Source organism: Bos indicus x Bos taurus, chromosome 8 (genome assembly GCF_003369695.1).
Source record: "Bos indicus x Bos taurus breed Angus x Brahman F1 hybrid chromosome 8, Bos_hybrid_MaternalHap_v2.0, whole genome shotgun sequence".
Lineage (NCBI taxonomy): Eukaryota > Metazoa > Chordata > Mammalia > Artiodactyla > Bovidae > Bos > Bos indicus x Bos taurus.
In genome coordinates, this window is record NC_040083.1 from 16,099,627 (window position 1) to 16,120,309 (window position 20,683).

The window sequence follows — 20,683 nt, forward strand, 5'->3', positions numbered from 1 at the left end:
CATTGTCAAGGATTTTTGCATCTATATTCATCAACTGGCCTGTAATTTTCTATTTTTGGTATCTTTGTCTGGTTTTGGTATCAGGGGATGGTGGCCTCATACAAAAGGTTTGGGAGTGTTTCTCCCTCTGCAATTTTTTGAAAGAGTTTGAGGAGAGGTGTTAACTCTTTTCTAAATCCTTGATAGGATTTGCCTGTGAAGTCATCTGACCTTAAACTTTTGTTTGTTGGAAAGTTTTCCACCACAATTGCAAATTTTTGTGATTGGTCTGTTCATATTTTCTATTCCTTCCTGGCTCAGTCATGGGAGATTGTACCTTTCTAAGCATTTGTCCATTTCTTCCAGGGTGTCCATTTTATTGGTGTAGAGTTGCTTACAGTAGTCTCTTGTGATCCTTTGTATTTCTGTGGTATCTGTTGTAACTTCTTTTTCATTTCTAATTTTTTTGATTTGAGTGCTTTCCCTTTTTTTTCATGAGTCTGGCTAAAGGTTTATCAATTTTATCTTTTTAAAGGACTAGCTTTCATTTTCATGGATCGTTTCTATTTTTTCTTTGTCTCTATTTCTGCTCTGTTTGATTTCTTTCCTCCTCCTAGTTTTGGGTTTGGTTGTTCTGCTTTCTCTAGTTGCTTTAGGTGTAGGCTAGGTTGTTCACCTGAGATTATTCTTACTTCCGGAGGTAACACTGTATTGCTATAAATGTCCCTCTTAGGATTGCTTTTGCTGCATCCCACAGGTTTTAAATCGTTGTGCTTTTGTTTCATTTAATTTCTTTTGTGATTTGATGACTATCTTTACTATTGTTTCAACTGCTTTTCTTTCTTGTCTGTATATCTGTTGCAGATTTTTGCTTTGCAGTTGCCATGAGGTTTTGATATAGCACTCTCTCTCTATACATGATTGTTTTAAGTTGCTGGTCTCTTACTTTCAAATGTGTTCCCAGTATCTTGCATTTGCACTCTCTTCTCACAACTGCTGGTTTTGATATCATAGTTGTGTGTAGATGACTTCCTACCTTTACTGTATATTTGCCTTTATCAGTGAGCAAAATTACAGAGAGTACTTGTAAGTTTCTTGTTCCTCGTTATGCCTTTTTCTTTTTTTTTTTAATTTTATTTTATTTTTAAACTTTACAAATTGTATTAGTTTTGCCAAATATCAAAATGAATCCGCCACAGGTATACATGTGTTCCCCATCCTGAACCCTCCTCCCTCCTCCCTCCTCCCTCCCCATACCATCCCTCTGGGTCATCCCAGTGCACTAGCCCCAAGCATCCAGTATCGTGCATCGAACCTGGACTGGCAACTCGTTTCATACATGATATTATACATGTTTCAATGCCATTCTCCCAAATCTTCCCACCCTCTCCCTCTCCCACAGAGTTCAAAGGACTGTTCTATACATCAGTGTCTCTTTTGCTGTCTCATACACAGGGTTATTGTTAGCATCTTTCTAAATTCCATATATATGTGTTAGTATACTGTATTGGTGTTTTTCTCTCTGGCTTAATTTGTATGGAAATACAAAAAACCTCGAATAGCCAAAGCTATCTTGAGAAAGAAGAATGGAACTGGAGGAATCAACCTACCTGACTTCAGGCTCTACTACAAAGCCTTTTTCTTTTCTGCTTTGAGAAGCATTTGTTGAAGAGCTGTTCTGGTGGTGCTGAATTTCTTAGTTTTTGCTTGTCTATAAAGTTTTTGATGTCTCTTTTGAGTCTGAACGAGTCCTGCTGGGTAGAGTATTCTTCGTTGTAGGCTTTTCCCTTTCATCCCTTTAAATATATCATGCCACTCCGTTCTGGCTTGCAGAGTTCCTGCTGAAAAATCAGCTGATAACCTTATGGGGATTCCCTTTATCTTTATTTATTGCTTTTGCCTTGTTGTAGTATTTTCTCCTTGGCTTTAATTTTTGTCCATTTGATTAATCTGTGTCTCAGCATGCTGGACTTGGGCTTATCCTGTATTGGACTTTTTGCACTTCCTGGACTTGAGAGTGTTTCCTTTCCCATGTTAGGGAAGTTTTTGACGATTATCTATTCAAATATGTTCTCAGGCCCTCTCCCCCGCCCCCCCACTTCTGGGACTCCTATAATGCAAATGTTGTTGTGTTTAATATTTTCCCAGAGGTCTCTGAGACTGTCCTTTTTTTCACTCTTTTTTTTCTTTATTTTGTTCCACAGCAGTTATTTCCACCATTCTGTCTTCCAGGTGACTTATTCGTTCTTTGGCCTCATTTACTCTGATGTTGATTCCTTCCAGTATATTTTTTCATTTCAGGGACTGTAGTGTTCATGTCCTTTTGTTTGTTCTTTAAATCTTTTAGCTTATCATTAAGCAATTTTTGATACCTTCTCAGTCTGTGCCTCAATTCTTTTTCCAAAATCTTGGATCATCTTTATCGTCATTGCTCTGATTTATTTTTCAGGTAGATCGCCTATCTCCACATCACTTAGTTGTTCTTCTGGGATTTTATCCTGTTCCTTCATCTGGGAGATTTTCTCTCCTGTCTCATTTTGTCTTACTCTGTTTATGGTCTTTCTGCAGGCTGCAGAGTCGTAGTTCCTCTTTCTTCTGTTGTCTGCCCCCTAGTGGGTGAATCTGGGTGTAGCCCCACTAGTAAACAGGGTCACGTCAAGCGGTGTGTTTAGAGGCCCCTGCGGACTCAGGATGACTTTAGGAAGCCTGTTTGCTGACAGGTGGGGCTGTGTTCCCACTGTTGGTCGTTTTAACTGAAGTGTTCCAACACTGGAGCCTGCAGGCTATTGGGTGAGATCTGGGCTTCCATGATAGCTCAGTTGGTAAAGAATCTGTCTGCAATGCACAAGACCCTGGTTCAATTCCTGGGCCGGGAAGATCTGGTGGAGAAGGCATAGGCTACCCACTCCAGTATTCTTGGGCTTCCCTTGTGGCTCAGCTGGTAAAGAGTCCGTCTCCAATGCAGGAGACCTGGATTCGATCCCTGGGTTGGGAAGATCCGCTGGAGACAGGAAAGGCTACCGACTCCAGTATTCTGGCCTGGAGAATTCCATGGACTGTATAATCAATGGGGTCGCAAACAGTTGGACATGACTGAGTGACTTTCACTTCAGGTCACCAAAATGGCAACCTCTGGGAGAGTTCACGTTGATGGATATTCCCTGGGGCTCTGCCACCAATGTCCTTGTCCCTACCTGTGGTTTGAGCCACAGCCATCCTCCGCCTCCTCAGGAGTCTGGCACAGTTTCCTAGGAGTCACGGCCTTGCCCTGAGTCCCAGTGCAGGAGAGACCTTGTGTGTGCCCTCCAAGAGTGGAGTTTCTGTCTCTGTCAGTCCTCCAGAGTGTCTGCACTCAAACCCCACTAGCCTTCAAAGCCAGAGGGTGCTCCTCCTAATGCCAGCCCTCCAGCTGGGAAGCTGGAGTGGGACTCAGAACTCTCACTCCTGTGGGAGAACCTCTATGATATAGTTATTTTCCAGTTTGTGGGTCACCCATCCAGTGGAGAGAGAATTTGATTATCTCGCTAAAGCACCCCTCCTGCTGTCTCAATGTGGCTTCTTCTTTGGATGTAGAATATCTTTTTTGGTAGGTTCCAGTCTTGTCAATAGTTGTTCAGCAGTTATGATTTTGGTGATTTTGTGAGAGGAGATGAGCTCAAGTTCTACTCCATCTTGTCCCTTCGCCCTCCAATCAGTAACAATTTTTTTTTAATACAAGGAATTTGTTGCCACATTTGATCACACACAGTTTATATACAAAATTATATTCTATATATAAAATACTGCCCTATTAGTGTATATGAAATTATTTAATTCAAAGCAGTAGGATTTGGTTACTACTATGTCGGATGCAAATTGTACCAGCTTTGCAAGAGACAATATGCTGATATAAATGTGCTGATATTATGTCAAGGAGGTATGGGATTTAGTGGGAGTATTTGCATCATAGAAATCAGTAATCACTGGAAAACGGGAGAAAACTGGTTGTTAAACATTTACCAACACAGCACTGTTTCTGTAGGTCAGGTATCCCAAACCAAACACACACATTGTCCTTAACGGGCACAACTACAGAGACTGAGCAGGCAGGCAGGCACTGCTAAAAAGAAAGATATTTTATTAAATAGAACATTACTAAGACTGGCACATTAAGTAGAAAGTTAATCACAGTACTGACTTCTTAGCTTTAATCACTGAATTCTTGCCAGTAACCAAAAATGTGGATTAGACACACAGGATTTCTCTCTCATCCCTTTGCTATTAAGTATCTAAATAATTATTTCTGTAGTCAGAGTCTCCAAAGCTAAACACATGATGAAGAAAAAATGACCCCAGGTCCTTACTCTTATAGTCCTAGAATGCAAATCAGAAGTCTAGATATTCAATAACTTCTCTGGCAACAAAATGAAGCATGTGGAGAATATCTCGGGCACATTTGATAGGTTATCACACTGTTTCTAAATCTCCTATCTTTGACTCCTATAGCAAATGTTTCCAAAAATCAAGTAGCATTTCGAGATTTTCTAGCATTAAATAGCCTTGGAATGCCCCACTTAAGTTGAGGAACAGTATTCATGTATTTGTCCTATTAACCCTTTTCTCCCCTAGAGTGCTAAGCAAGAAATTAGCTCTCTTCCCTCACCTTACTGATGGCTGCACTTTCAACTTGTGAGTAAATCAAAGGCATGACATGCTGTTTTAATTACCTACTTCTTGTTTGTGAAACCCAACTATTGGTCAAAAATGACATTCCGTAAACAGGAAGAACAATGCTGTTCCTCTGGGAACTTTTAGTGCTCTGATAATCCCAAATAAAAGCATGCAATACTATGTGGCAAGGAACAGTCACTGGCCTTGTGCGGATTGTGCTGCAGGTTGGTCAAGGGCTTTCCCATTGTCCCAGTAAACAGTACCTGCAGGCCTTTGGTGACTTAATAGCAAGCTGACTCTGCCCTATGTTTCCATATATTCCTCTCCGTCTACAAACTGCACAGGGCCCCGCACTCAACACCCACCCAAAAGCTTTATCTAAAGAACTGTGATGACTCCTAATAAAAGAATGCAGAGAAATAAAAGATTTGACCTCAATCCTAGGAAGACTGGAAAGGGACCCAGAGGAATGTCATAGAGGACTGCAGCTCAAAGCATCTTCTCTCCGGCATTGCACCATGCAGCCCAGGACCTTCCTTCTCACTGGTCCAGAAAGTGCAAACTCAACTCTTTCATCTAGAATACCCCCAAATTTCTACTTGCATGACAGATAATAAAGCCTTTAAATTGACCTCACTGGTGAAGAGATTGTGGATTGGTGGTGGTGATGCATGGGAGCATGCTAAAGTTGCTTCAGTCATGTCTGACTCTTTGCAACTCTATGGACAAAAGCCTGCCAGGCTCCTCTGTCCATGGGATTCTCCTGGCAAGAATTCTGGGGTGGGTTGCCATCTCCTCCAGGGGGTCTTCTCTACCCAGGGATCAAACCAGAGTCTCTTGCATCTGCTGTACTGGCAGGCGGGTTCTTCACCACTAGCACCAGCTGGGAAGCCTGTGGCCTCCCAAGGGTTCTCTCATTGGACAGGTCAGCATTATACCAGACTCTGTACCGTGGAGCACTGACATGTTCAGGACAGACAGAGGTGGTTAGAGGACTCTTAGGAGGGCTTCTGGGAAGACAGAGAAAAGAGGATTAAACTTTTCTTCATTAAATAAACTTGAAGAAAGCCTGTCTTTCTCATGTCCCAGGTTTTCTAAATGTTGCTATTCTCTTCTGACAATTTTATCTAATTAACATCTATTTTTCACTTCTTTATGCAGTAATCAGAGTTCAATTACCGGAACCCAGCTGCTGATGCTAAAAAGTACTGGAAAATTATATTCATACAATAAATCCTCAGATGCCCTCACCATCTCCTAAAGCAAGACAAAGGAGTTTGATTCCTCAACTCTATTACCTACATACCTACATTCCCCTTTTATAAATTCTTCTGTGACTTTGGTTCCATTTCAGGACCATTATTGAAGGCCCACAGGGAGAGGGTCAAAGAAAGGAATAAAAATAAACATGAACACTAACACAGAAGTTTCCATCTAAGGATAGTAAAGGACTTACAACATATGTACATATTCCAACATTTTTGTTTTTAAGGAATCAAACGAAATTTGAAGAGCATTTTACCTGAAGTTAATATTCATGTATCTGGTACAGAGAATTTTGTTTTCCGCATGGAAAAATTCACGCCTCAGTTTGTATATTCTTTAAGTGTTAGCCTTATGAGAGAGGTGGTCATTGAAATCCATCCCTGAAGGTCTTATAAACAAACTTATGATTAATTAAACAGTTAATTTTGATAATGATTAATTTTTAGAAGTTTCTAATTCCATCAAATTGTTTTGTGTATGCAGGAGGTTACATTTTATAATATTTTGGTCATCTTAAGTCTTTGTTTGAATAAGAGGGGAAGGAGGTAAGGGAGAGAAGGAGGAAAATGGAATAAGAAAGAAGGAAGGAAAACGGAGGGAGGAAAGGAAAAGAAAAGAAAAATTCTGAACTTTTTAGATGATTATGAAAAATGCAAAGTCTTGTTACAGAACTTGGGGTGTTCCTTTGCTATTTTAAGTTAAAAGAGGAAAGAACCAAGATTTGCTATGGGGCTTCCTGTCTGTCAACTACTCCATGTACTTAATTCACTTAAAAATCTCAATAAATAGTTGGTAGATAGAGGTATTATCCTTGACATTATGAAACTGACAATTCTTGAGTTTACATGCTATGGTTAAGGAGTCAGATAAGATTGTCCAAACCTTCCTGTTCCCTTTCCATGTTATCTATTTTCATGATGTGTCTATTTCCTGGCATATCATCATGCCTGATTTCTTGATAACTGGTTGGCCATTCCAAGTCTTTGAACTCAGCTTCCCATTATAAGACTGTTGGTAGAAAGTAGGACGGAGAAGGCAATGGCACCCAGTTCCAGTACTCTTGCCTGGAAAATCCCATGGACGGAGGGCCTCGTGGGCTGCAGTCCATGGGGTCGCTAAGAGTCGGACACGACTGAGCGACTTCACTTTCACTTTTCACTTTCCTGCATTGGAGAAGGAAATGGCAACCCACTCCAGTGTTCTTGCCTGGAGGATCCCAGGGACGGGGGAACCTGGTGGGCTGCCGTCTATGGGGTCGCACAGAGTCGGTCAGGACTAAAGCGACTTAGCAGCAGCAGCAGAAAGTAGGACAGTCCACTGCACAGAATTTCTCACACTGAACTTCAGGACAAGAATTGAGAGTCAAAAGCAAAATTTCCTTGGGATTTAATAGAATTCACAAGCAGAACACAACAACCAATGTTGTTTACTTAGAGTAACTTCTTACTGTTCTGGTCCTCTGGCCGTTAAGATATCCCAGCCCTCAAATATTAAAATTTGCTCAGTTCTAATCCCCAGACTACTTACTTGATCTTTGACTTTTTTTCTAAAACTAGATTCATCAACATCAAAGAATGTGTGTGTTCTTCATATTTGTATTGAAAGAACTCAGTTTTGAGATAAGCATCCAGAAGACTAGTTAGAACCCCTGAACCAAGAGAAACATGTGCAGGACCATCAGGAGGGAAATCTACATGCTCCCAGGGCAGTGGCCATCTTTGACTGGGACAGCTCAGGTTTTTCTCCTGTTGCCTAGGATATTATATGCATAGTGCCCCCATCCCTTCACAGGACAGTCCCAGTTTGGGTGGCGTCCTCTGTGGTCATTCTACCTGTATAATGTAAAACCTAGATCACCAGAGTAGACACAGGTGGATTTCCCTCCTACCTTGAGTTTTGCTCTCGTGAGAACATGCAATATTAATAAAACATTATGAGGCCTTAGTGAAGCTAAAACCAACTATATAACAAATGCTGCTTATGTAATTCATAACATATGTTGAGAGAAGCTGTTTGTTTCTCTGCTGTGGCAGACCTATGTTTTCACAGAGATGGGCGGAGGAAGCTCAGCTGGCTTTGGAGTCGATGACAGAGCTGGGTTAGAATCCTTGCCCTGCCACTTGTTACAACAATGACCTTGACCTGGCAGCTCTGCTCTCCCTAAGGCTCAACTGTATATTCTAAGAGAATAGGCATAATACCACCTACCACCCAGGGCTGCTTTTACCAGAATAACAAGGGCTTTAGAGCCACAGACACCTCTGTTTAAATACCACTTGTACTACTTCTTGGCTGAATGACCCTGGCATTAAATTTGACCTAGAGACTCAGTTTCCTTATCTACAGAAAATCATAACAAGTACAGTTCCTATCTCAGAGATTATTTTGAGGACTAAATAATATAATGCATATAAAGTAAGCATGTAATACTCTGTCATCATTTTGAAATATAATATGGGGATATACTTAAGGCCTATAAATAATTTGTAGCAGAAATTGTTAAGATTGCCTTCTCTCTCAGTTCAGTTGCTCAGTCGTGTCCAACTCTTTGCGACCCCATGAATCGCAGCACGCCAGGCATCCCTGTCCATCACCAACTCCCAGAGTTCACTCAGACTCACATCCATTGAGTCAGTGATGCCATCCAGCCATCTCATCCTCTGGCGTCCCCTTCTCCTCCTGCCCCCAATCCCTCCCAGCATCAGAGTCTTTTCCAATGAGTCAGCTCTTGGCATGAGGTGGCCAAAGTACTGGAGTTTGAGCTTTAGCATCATTCCTTCCAAAGAAATCCCAGGGCTGATCTCCTTCAGAATGGACTGGTTGGATCTCCTTGCAATCCAAGAGACTCTCAAGAGTCTTCTCCAACACCACAGTTCAAAAGCATCAATTCTTCGGCACTCAGCCTTCTTCACAGTCCAACTCTCACATCCATACATGCTACTGCTGCTAGGTCGCTTCAGTCGTGTCTGACTCTGTGTGACCCCATAGATGGCAGCCCACCAGGCTCCCCCATCCCTGGGATTCTCCAGGCAAGAATACTGGAGTGGGTTGCCATTTCCTTCTCCAATGCATGAAAATAAAAAGTGAAAGTGAAGTCGCTCAGTCGTGTCCAACTCTTAGCAACCCCATGGACTGCAGCCTACCAGGCTCCTCCATCCATGGGATTTTCCAGGCAAGAGTACTGGAGTGGGGTGCCATTGCCTTCTCCATCCATACATGACCACTGGAAAAACCATAGCCTTGACTAGATGGACCTTTGTCGGCAAAGTAATGTCTCTGCTTTTCAATATGCTATCTAGGTTGGTCATACCTTTCCTTCCAAGGAGTAAGCGTCTTTTAATTTCATGGCTGCAGTCACCATCTGCAGTGATTTTGGAGCCCAAAAAAATAAAGTCTGACACTGTTACCACTGTTTCCCCATCTATTTCCCATAAAGTGATGGGACCGGATGCCATGATCTTCGTTTTCTGAATGAGTTTTAAGCCAACTGTTTCACTCTCCATTTTCACTTTCATCAAGAGGCACTTTAGTTCCTCTTCACTTTTTGCCATAAGGGTGGTGTCATCTGCATATTTGAGGTTATTGATATTTCTCCTGGCAATCTTGATTCCAGCTTGTGCTTCTTCCAGCCCAGCATTTCTCATGATGAACTCTGCACATAAGTTAAATAAGTAGGGTGACAATATACAGCCTTGATGTACTCCTTTTCCTATTTGGAACCAGTCTGTTGTTCCGTGTCCAGTTCTACCTGTTGCTTCCTGACCTGCATACAGATTTCTCAAGAGGCAGGTCAGGTGGTCTGGTATTCCCATCTCTTTCAGAATTTTCCACAGTTTATTGTGATCCACACAGTCAAAGGCTTTGGCATAGTCAATAAAGCAGAAATGGATGTTTTACTGGAACGCCCTTGCTTTTTCGATGATCCAGCGGATGTTGGCAATTTGGTCTCTGGTTCCTCTGCCTTTTCTAAAACCAGCTTGAACAACTGGAAGTTCACGGTTCATGTATTGCTGAAGCCTGACCACACATTATTAGGTACTAACTGGTCTAGCTTAAATCACAGTAATATTATCTGAGAATCAATTAAGATTTCACCTGGTTTTAAATACTCAACCAGAGGTTCACATAAATATACCCTATGAATTATACCCCTGAATTGGATGAATTAAAACCTCAAATGACATTGTTTTCCATGAAACAAATTTAAATTGCTAGAATTATTTCCTTATATATGCCGTTTTATACTCCAAGCTCTTTCGTACTTTTTCACCTTCATTCTTAGTCATAAAAATCTCATTTTCTGAGCCATTTATTGGTTTTCTTTTGAGACAGTTTATCCAAATGCAGCATGTATATCGCATAAAGGTAAACATAATATGTGATTCCCTAGAGATTTTTACTAAAATATAAACTAGCAAATATATGTAAGCCTTCCTAGTATGTGTATCTAAATATCCATACATAGACAGACACTCACATACATTGTATATGTGGTGTGTATATATAAACAACGTGTATGTATAGTCTCCAAGGAGATACATAGTTAACCAACCCAATCTAAAACACACATATGTATATATAAATGACAGTTTTCAGCCGTATTTATATATTTCAATGGAAATTGAGATGTGATTTCTGTATTCCCTCGTTGGAAATAACTCAATTGAACGACAGATTATTCATGAATACTCTATTGGCAGCAAAATGAAAAGAGATGCCCAGTGCTGCGTGGAGAGGAGAGGGTGTTAGAGGCTGTTGGGAGTATAGACAGAAGCCTGGGTGCAAGTCCCTCTTCCAGCACTTGTCAGGTATCTGGCATTATGAAGTTATCCTTCTGTGTCATTGCTCCTCTAGAATTCTGACAACTGAAAATATCAGAAGTGAAAAGCTCGTTGCCTAAGCCTTTCATGTATTTCCCAAAGTATGGGATGCATTCCAATGTGATCGCCTCATTTTAGGAGGTACAAAATGTTTAGTAACCCTGAATTAATGAAGATGAAGCTACTCTCTTTTAAGTGTACTGTCAATCCTCTAATTATACGGAAGAAGACTTGGTTTTAACACCTGTCTATCCCTGACCATTATCCACATGGAGATCAGGTCTCTGGCACATAGCCTGGGAAGACAAGAAATTATAACTAGAATGTGATATTATTCTGTTTCCATTGTTTATATTTTTAAAATTAATTTCCATTTACTATTTTCCATTCTGGTTTTCCATCTAAAATTGTACAGTGAATTCTTACCTTTAGGGTATTTAAGTTTTAAAAATGAGGTGATTGAAATAATCAGTGCACCTACCACACTGGCTCAACACGAATCACGCCATGGTAACCAAGGCCTGGTATTTAGAAACATCGTGTTCTTGTTCCTAGTACCCAGTATTAAAGGTTGCCATGCTTTGTACAAGACACTGCTGGGCATAAGCACACTGCACTGACTTTCCTTCAGGACAAGAATAAGCACGTTCATATATGAACAGAGCTACCGCACAGACCACATAGGCTGAGGCTTATGTGTCATTCCCTTTCTGGCATCCATGACTTGAATCCTTTCTTTCCCACTGACCCTATGCTTGTGGTCTGGAGGCACCATGGCTGAAGCTGCTATTCCATTAACACACTTGGATGTCAAGTCAATAAGCCAAGAGTCCAGTAGGGAAGACACAACATGTACAAAAATAATATATGGTAGGAAATCATCAGGTAGTCACAGGGCAGTATAATATTGACAGGGAAATAGAAATAGTAACCAGAACTGGCACCTACCTTCTACTCCGTAATGTGGGCTCATTAAGTGCATTATGAATGAAAGGTGCATTAGTTCATGTCTATGTATCAGTTAGTCATGGCAGCAGAGGCTTACTGTGATTGCATTTTAAAGTGCTTTCATTATATTTTTATGTTCTATCTTTTCAAAAGTAACGTAATGCGTGTTGAAAACATTTTTTAAACAAAAACAATTGATAGTGTTGCTGGATATTTATTCTAACACTTAACACTTTGTTGTATTTCTTTACAATCTTTTGTTTGATGCATAAGGATATTTCCCCTTTATTATATTCACACTATAGGTATAAATTTATATCCCACTTTTTTCACTTAACATTTCTGCATGTAAACATTTTCCAAGTTATTAAATATCTCCCATAACCATGATTTTAATTCCTATATAATAGTCAATTTAAGGAGATGAATCACAGATAATGTAATTACTTCTCCATGACTAGACATTGTTTTATGCAATATTCCAGCATATTAAATAATACAGTAAAATGCATCTTTGATGTTATATTGTAATTTGATTCCAATTTGAGAAAATTGAATCATTAATTTGTTTACTGGACAGTTTCCCTACTAGACTATTAACTGAGAACAAGAATCACATTTACTCAACTCTACATCCATAGCTCTCTGCCTTGAACATAGAAGGTACGTGTGATATGTTTACTGAGCTGAAATGAATATACTTTCTTTTTTGATAGTCTTCCACTCTTTTCTGGAGAAAATTCAAGAAATCATTTGGCAGTCATCAGTTTTAGTTCAGTCGCTCAGTCACGTCCGATTCTTTGTGACCCCATAGACTGCAGCATGCCAGGCTTCCCTGTCCTTCACCATCTCACAGAGCTTACTCAAACCCATGTCCATCGAGTCAGTGATGCCATCCAACCATCTCATCCTCTGTCATCCCCTTCTCCTCCTGCTTTCAATCTTTCCCAGCATCAGGGTCTTTTCAAATGAGTCAGTTCTTCGCATCAGTCATCAGTTAATTGCTAAAATAAAGGAAAATCCCCAAGTGTCTACTAAAATTAGAGGCAAATCTATTGTCTTGGGATATAAAAATTATGCATTCTTAGTTAGCTTTTTTGCCATATGGCTTGAAAATAAAATCATTTGCTTTCATTTTCTCATCTACAAAGTCACTAAAAAAAATGATAAAATTCCTATCACCCAGGAATCAAAAAATGACTGAGTTTTACCTAGATATATTAAGTCATTATTAGTAATATGACTTAATGATCTTAACAGAATAGGCACATAAATGGAAATTTTAGGTGCAATTCTCTATCTGGCAATGATAGTTATATCAATAAGCACCAGATTTGAACCGTAATGTGGCAAGATATTTTTTTTTTTTACATTTGGAGAAATACAAGCAAAATCACTGAATGTAAAACTGCAATGATATTTTAAACATAATTTTCCAGATGCCTACAGCCTTTCAAGAATTAACTTATAAATAAACAATAGAAGCTTAAAATATATCCATGCATACTACTGCTACTGCTAAGTCACTTCAGTCATGTCCGACTCTGTGCGACCCCATAGACGGCAGCCACCAGGCTCCCCATCCCTGGGATTCTCCAGGCAAGAGCACTGGAGTGGGTTGCCATTTCCTTCTCCAATGCATGAAAGTGAAAAGTGAAAGTGAAGTCGCTCAGTCCTGTCCGACTCTTAGGGACCCCATGGACTGCAGCCCACCAGGCTCCTCCGTCCATGGGATTTTCCAGGCAAGAATACTGGAGTGGGGTGCCATCGCATTCTCTGCCATGCATACTAAATTGCTACTTAATATCTATATCTCTATATATTGGCAGAGAATAGCTAGCTACTTACCAAGCCTGCTTCCTCTTCCTCACAGGCACATAGCTAAACTTCCTTTCCCAGACTCCCATGCATAGGTGTACCCACATGACTGAATTCTCGTGAGTGAAATGACAGCAAAAATGATGAGTGCTATTGTCAGGTTTGGTTCATGAAAACCTCTTACCCAGAATCCTCTTGGTCTTTCTCCATCTGAAAATGGAGCATGGCAAGGACTTAAACGGTACAAGTCCCTTAGTGTTTTCTTGAACCAGAACTAATAAACTACTGGTTTAAACTACTGTGTTAGAACAGCTAGAAGAAATTTATATTTGTTCATTTCCAGAGTGTTCCATATGGGATTTGAGACAGCTATCTTGTCTGAGGAGCTTTCAAAAAGGTCTTGGTGACTGCAGCACCAACTAATTAAAACCAGGTAATCTCCAGAGGGAGTCCCTTCATCCAGGAATACCCACACTTCAAAGAGTCCAGTTTTTCATGGAACAATAGATAAGTAGTTTCCCCTTCAGATCCTTAAATCTTAAGATCAAATAGAGAAGAATTGTGTTATTTTCCCAAGTAAAATTTCTTAATAATAAGAAATGGGCCCCTGTGGTCACATATTTCATAGGGATTGGCCTAGGTGGATCCTGAGGGATAATTACCACAGAAAGGCAGCCAACCGTTTTTTCATTCCATAGGGAGGCATTTATTTTATAGCTCTTCCTAACTCTATTGTCAGAGGGGTTGAAGTAACTTATTAATAGGAATTTTTGCCCAAGATTGTGGTCACCTCAGTTTGCTCATTTGTAATATGAGATACTTAACAGACATGAATGTCTACCTTAATAAACTAATCCAGTGCTTTCAGATTGCATGTCCCTGAAGGCAACTCTTCACTGGGGAAATGTTTGTAAGTACTCTCTTCAGGTGAGAGTTTACATGTCTAGGAGATATCACTTAATAATGTTTCTCTTTCTCTGAATAATAACAATAATATTAGTTAACGTGTATGGAGTGCCGACTTCGTATACACTCTCACTTTTTACTGTTACGATAACCTACTAGGTTACCAGGGAAGCCCAAGTTTAGTTACAATTATTCCCATTTTAGAGGTAAGAAAACTGAGACTAAGAAAGGGCTAAGGTATAAACACATTTTTATTATTGCATTCCTAGGTTCTTAGCCATTAACTTATACTGCCGTATAGATTTGAAGCACTTCATAATATATTTCTGAGACCATCAGGCATCTTGAGCCAACTACCCTACATTTAATACTATCAATTTCAAAGAGATACATCTCAAAGCTACACAAAAACCATTTTCATCTCTCAAAGGTTTAAGTAGAACAGGCATCTTCTTTATGTCCAAGTATTTCTATGTAGGCCAAAAGGAGGCTCAGAACTAGAGCAGAAGAGCAAATGATTTGCATTTCAAAGAGATCAAAATAAATACAAGAACAGAGGGCTCTCTGGTTGCAGGAAAGATTAAACAGAAACTATTAATTGATGACTTAGGACAAGCTTTGCTAATTGTTTACTAGTCACTTGAATACAAAATGAACTCATGTTTTGAAGTAGATACAGTCCAGTGGAAAGCTGTTTCAGAACCATGAAAAACGATACCAAAGCATAGCCCAGAGGGAAGATGAGGGAATTTTGTGGTTTTCTCTGTTGTTAAAAGGAAGCGTTACTATTAAATTTTTTTGTAACAAAAATAGTTATAGTTGCTATTTCTTTGAGATGAATTGTATACAGTGAAAATGTGTGAGAAAGGATGGAAGAAGTACAGGGTAAAGGTTGAGAACTCTGACTTTGAAGTAAAAAGTGCACAGAAATACTGACTCCATAACTGTACATACATGGTAAATTGCTCCAGTTGTGTCCGACTCTCTGCGGCCCTCTGGACCATAATCTGCTAGGCTCCTCTATGGGATTCTCCAGGCCAGAATACTGGAGTGGGTTGCCATGCCCTCCTCCAGGGGATCTTCCCACCCCAGGGAGAGAACCCATGCCTCTTAAGTCTCCTGCATTGGCAGGTGGGTTCTTTACCACTCACGCCACCTGCACTGTTAGGCAAATAACTCGCAAGCAAGAAGGGTGCTTACCCTTTCTTCACAGGTCAGGAGGTAAGTGCTTCAACAGGCTCTGCTGGAATCCTTCAGTCTTCCACTGTAGCTAAGGGCACACCACAACTTTGGTCTGACTTCTTCCTAAGAAATCTAGAGGATAATTGTTAGGCTTGATTGTCTCTCTGTGATACAGGAAAGGAAGCTGCTGCTGTACTGCAGTTCTCTACATTGATGGGTTTTTACCCATCATTTTTACAAATGAATTTTCCCCATGCCAATGAGGGCAACAGGCATGAGAAAGCCAGTATGGATGTTATATTAGTCCTTTACTATCATGTCATCTGGGAGGCTCATGGGCCCTCAGGCAGTCAGTTCAGTCACTCAGTCGTGTCTGACTCTTTGCAACCCCATGGACCGCACCATGCCAGGCCTCCCTGTCCATCACCAACTCCCAGAGTTCACTCAAACTCATGTCCATAAAGTCAGTGATGCCATCCAACCATCTTGTCCTCTGTCGTCCCCTTCTCCTTTTGCCTTCATACCTCTCCTGAATTAATTATAAAGGGAAAACGGGGGGGGGGGGGGGGGGTAATTTAAGGTACTATGCAACTACATCCATGAGTCCTGCTTGTCCAGTTTACTAACTGTATGATTTCCCATAAATTTCATTGCATGAACTCATATTAACAGCTAATTTTCATATATAGAGAGAGACTTTAAATCAAGTGGTAACTGCAAGCAGCCAACAGTCTCCATTCAAATGACTCAAGATCAAAGTTTTACTTTTAGCTATTTACAGAATTGATCGTCTGCATATGATTAATATCTACAATGGTAGATAACTGTTCACCTACCTGCATAAACCACTGAGCAATTTTATCACCCCATTTTGTTTAGAAAATATAAGACACATCAGATATCCTCCAAACTTGGCTTTCATGTTGGCCGTTTCCACTTCCTCCTTGAATATTAAAAGAAGAGTCTTGATGTTGAAAGTTTCCATTTCCTCCCTATCAAAAATACGTTGAGAGAAAAAAGGTAAAAATACTTTGGAGGGTAACTAGAAATCACACAGAAGGATAATTTTCATTTTGCAGAAAAACAGTTCAAGTCCAGTGTTCCCCACCAGGTTGAGGACTTTGGGGTTCAATCTCAAGTTCACTCAGGTCCTTCAAAGAACTTAGGTAACCCTGGTGACTTTCACAACTTACGCTAAAATTGATTTCTCTTGGTTTTCAAGTGTTTTATACAACTGTCACAACTCTTCAGTATCTGATTTGGACACAGACCAGTATTTATGAATTTATGGTTTTAGACACCAGGAAGTTATCTCGTATATTTTGGACACTTTTTTTATTATTATTAAATCCTTTACATTCCTTTCTTCCCCCACCTCCCTCCCTCTTCACCCACCCCTCTCCACTTGGGAAATAGGTTCATTTATTTATTTCCAGTAAAGCTATAGTTTGTTTGTGTGAAGGTTTAAAGAGCTTTCAGTGCCATCCATTTATTGCTGTGTGCCCTTGTTCAGATGCCAGTCAGGAAACTAAATTAATCATAGAATTCTCAGGATAAGAAGTTTCTCATCACCTTAGCATCTGTCAAAGTAGCTGTCTCTCTTCTAGGTTTTCTTTTTAAACAACACACAGCCATCATCATCTCTTTCTCTTCTCCTTTATGTTTTTTAAAATGATAGCTATTGGAAACTCCTTTTTTTCTCTTTATAACTGTATCATCCTTTAGAGGATTTCCTTGTTCAGTATCTTCCAAATCTGTCTTCAGAGGAAATCCATGTCTCCTTGGCAACGCTTTATGTTCTGACAGATACTGTTTCAACAAACCATTCTCCCATTAAAATAATTATGGCAGTCACCTTACACACACCACCTTTAATCATCACATTTATCCTGCTTTATGACCGCAAATTAGCATATGAAATACTGAGAATCATAGATATTGTATCAGCTTACCCACATCCCACAGCTAACAGATGTCAAACTCAGAGTTACATATTGCACTCCTCAAATATTGTTTCTGTTTTTCCATTGTGAAGTCCTTTGGTTTTGTTTGTTTCGTGCTTTAATACAATGAGTTGCAAAATATACTCAGCACACAAAAAATATAAGCAAGAAAATATCCCAACTTCGTACACTAGGTTTAAAAAGGCACTTATCATTGAGCCAAAAATCAGATCAGCCTTTGATCAGAATTAATGCAAAGGCCCTAGCTGGCTTCCTGCGGATTTTAGTCTCCTGCTCTACTCTTAATGAAATGAAGTTCATCTTATCAGACCATGGTCACAGTCAGACATTGAGCGCAAGCTTTGATTGTAAGACTTCCGCTGACAGTGGAAGCTAAGTGGAGTCAGCAGTTTGTCCTTCTAGACTAAACCTAAGAAGTATTGTGATAAGAATAATAAAGCACAACCTTCCTGCACAGCTTCCAAACTATATACATCAAAGAGCTGCGATGAGATACGGCCTCATATTATCTACTTCTGCTTAGCTGAAAGACAGAAGTAGAAGGGAGGAGCTGCCCACAAGTGAAAGGAGCTTATCTGCTGCCTGCTTGCTGAGCACTTATCCATCCTTCTTTGTGATGGTCCTTCACTTTGGAACCAAAAGAACAAATTTTTAAGGAAAATGATACTCAACACTATATACCTTCGTTGAACTTCTTTCTGGTTGAGTTGCAGCCATGGTTAAATAAGATATTGTCATTTCCATGTTGGACACAGAGCCTGATTAAGGGATCCAAACAATGAAATAACATTTTCCCAAATCATTACTGAAATAAACCAAAAATAGGATGCCAGTTATCTCCTTATCTAACTGGTGATGATATATAGATCATGCAACTCTAGCAGACAAAACTACACTCAGCAGTGGAATTTATATGGCTCATTCTTTATCATAAATCAAAATGAAAAGTACAAAGTGTGAAATAAAACTTCTATCTTGAACATAAAATCTGTAATAAAATGTACATTTTCCCAGCCCTACCAAAGAAATGCCCCCAAAAGTATCTGAAAAATTTTACTTTCAAAGAGTGGAAAATCCTTCAGCCCACATATCTTGACCCAGTGACAGACACATTTGAGAAACTTGAATTCCTCATCTTGTTACTGCTAAACTTGCCATCTCAGTGAATGACACCAGGTCCCATCCAGTTGTCAGAAGGCTAGAACTCATCTTTGCCTCTTCTCCTCCACCCCTCACAGTCAATTCATAAAGAAAACATTTCTATTCGGCCTCAAAACACCTCTTGAACCTGTCCACTTACTGAAGACTACTCCTGTGAACCTGCTTTGTTCTGGTTTGAATAATGCAACAGCCTCCTGAGTTTCCAGCTTCAAGGTTTCTCCTCCTGCAAGTCTATTTTTCATGGCGGTCAGATTAATCTTCCCCAAATGTAAATCTGCTCATATCACTCCTTAGCATAAACCACTTTAATGGCTTGCCACTGCCCTCAGGATAAAGTGCAAACAGCTTATCACAGTTTACAAGCCCCTTGTAAATCATTCCTCTAATTACCTCTCAGCCTCTTTTCCCCTCCATTTCTCTTCCGGTTTTGCTCAAACCATTCTGGACTACATATTTTAATTCCCCAATCACAGGGTGTTCTCCATTGTTCTCATGCCTCTGCACATACTGTTCCTTTTGTCTGGAACTCACTATACCTTTTGTGAATGAAAATATACTGTTGCAAGTCTACTATATATTTTACCTGAAGCAATTCACTAAAAAGTATAAATTGTGGTAAATGAAAGATGTATACTCTAATTCAGACAGCAACAAATAAAAAATAATGTAAATAAATACAGAAAGGAGAATTGCAATGCACACTTAAAAACTACACTTGATCTCAGCCAAAAGGCCCAGAAACAAACATACGTTTTAAAACCTAATTGTTTAAAACAGAAGATAGGAGACTGAGAGAAACAAAAGAATTCAAGAGACAAATGGCCAACATATATCAAAATGGCATGCTTAAATGCAGCCATATAGTAATTATATTCTATTTAAATGGAGTTAGCAACCTAACAAAAGGCAGCGATGCTCTTTAACTACAGAGATACCAATATGTTGAAAGTTTCATATGGAAAAATATATACCATGGAAACATTAAGCTTGAAAAGCTAGAGTTGCTGTGTTCATCATTCAAAATGACTTAAAGACAAAAAGTATTACTAGAGACAAAGATGGACTATTCATGATAAAAGAAAAATCACTAAATCAGAAATTAAACATCTGCTTAATATCAGAATTTCAAAATATGTAGGGGAAAAAAGCTACAGAACTAAGGGAGATGTAGACAAATTCATAGCTGGAGATTTTAACACATATTTCTGTCACTGATATATAGAATAACTTAGAAAAAGTGAAGATTTTTGCAATCCTTATTAACATAAGCAACCATATTAATTTTCACAGTTTTTGTGGCCCACTACACCACCAAACAGCAAATACACATTTAAGTACACATGGAATGGTCAGAGATTGATCCCATGCTGGTCCATAAGACAATCTCAGTAGATTTCAGAAGGCTGACATTTATTGGTAAAAATACATAACTCAGCATCTAGAAGGCAATGGCACCCCACTCCAGCACTCTTGCCTGGAAAATCCATGGACAGTGGAGGCTGGTGGGCTGCAGTCCATGGGGTCGCTAAGAGTCGGAAACGACTGAGCAACTTCACTTTCACTTTCCTGCATTGGAGAAGGAAATGGCAATCCACTCCAGTGTTCTTGCCTGGAGAATCCCAGGGGCGGGGGGGCCTGGTGGGCTGCCGTCTATGGGGTCTCACAGAGTCGGACACGACTGAAGTGACTTAGCAGCAGCATCTAGAAAAGACCTACATATTTGGAAGTTAACTCAAAATTACACTGTCCATAGGTCAAAGATGGGAACAGAAAAATAATTTTGAAAAAAATTTTGACTGATGTCTTTTAAAATATATTAAAGTTTATGAAAGGATATAAAACGCATGAAGGAATAGTTATAATTTTAAAAACTTATATTAGAGGAGGAAAAAGGCCCCAAATTAGTGATCTAAGTTTCTACCCTAGGAAACTTAAAAAAAAAAAAAAAGTTCAATAAAATTGACAAAATTCTAGCAAAGCTTATCAAGA

The 20,683-nt window shown here is 39.6% G+C and overlaps 1 protein-coding gene and 1 long non-coding RNA gene across 3 annotated transcripts in view; one reads left to right on the forward strand and one right to left on the reverse strand.

The window, feature by feature from the left end:
* LINGO2 (leucine rich repeat and Ig domain containing 2) overlaps positions 1–20,683 on the forward strand; it is a 1,450,974-nt gene that overhangs the window by 1,419,915 nt on the left and 10,376 nt on the right. The window lies entirely within an intron of this gene.
* LOC113896940 lies at positions 13,447–20,191 on the reverse strand. Its single transcript, XR_003512190.1, has 4 exons — positions 18,215–20,191; positions 16,406–16,561; positions 15,588–15,701; positions 13,447–13,597 (listed from the first exon to the last, which is right to left on the reverse strand). It is a non-coding gene; the product is annotated as an uncharacterized LOC113896940 (long non-coding RNA).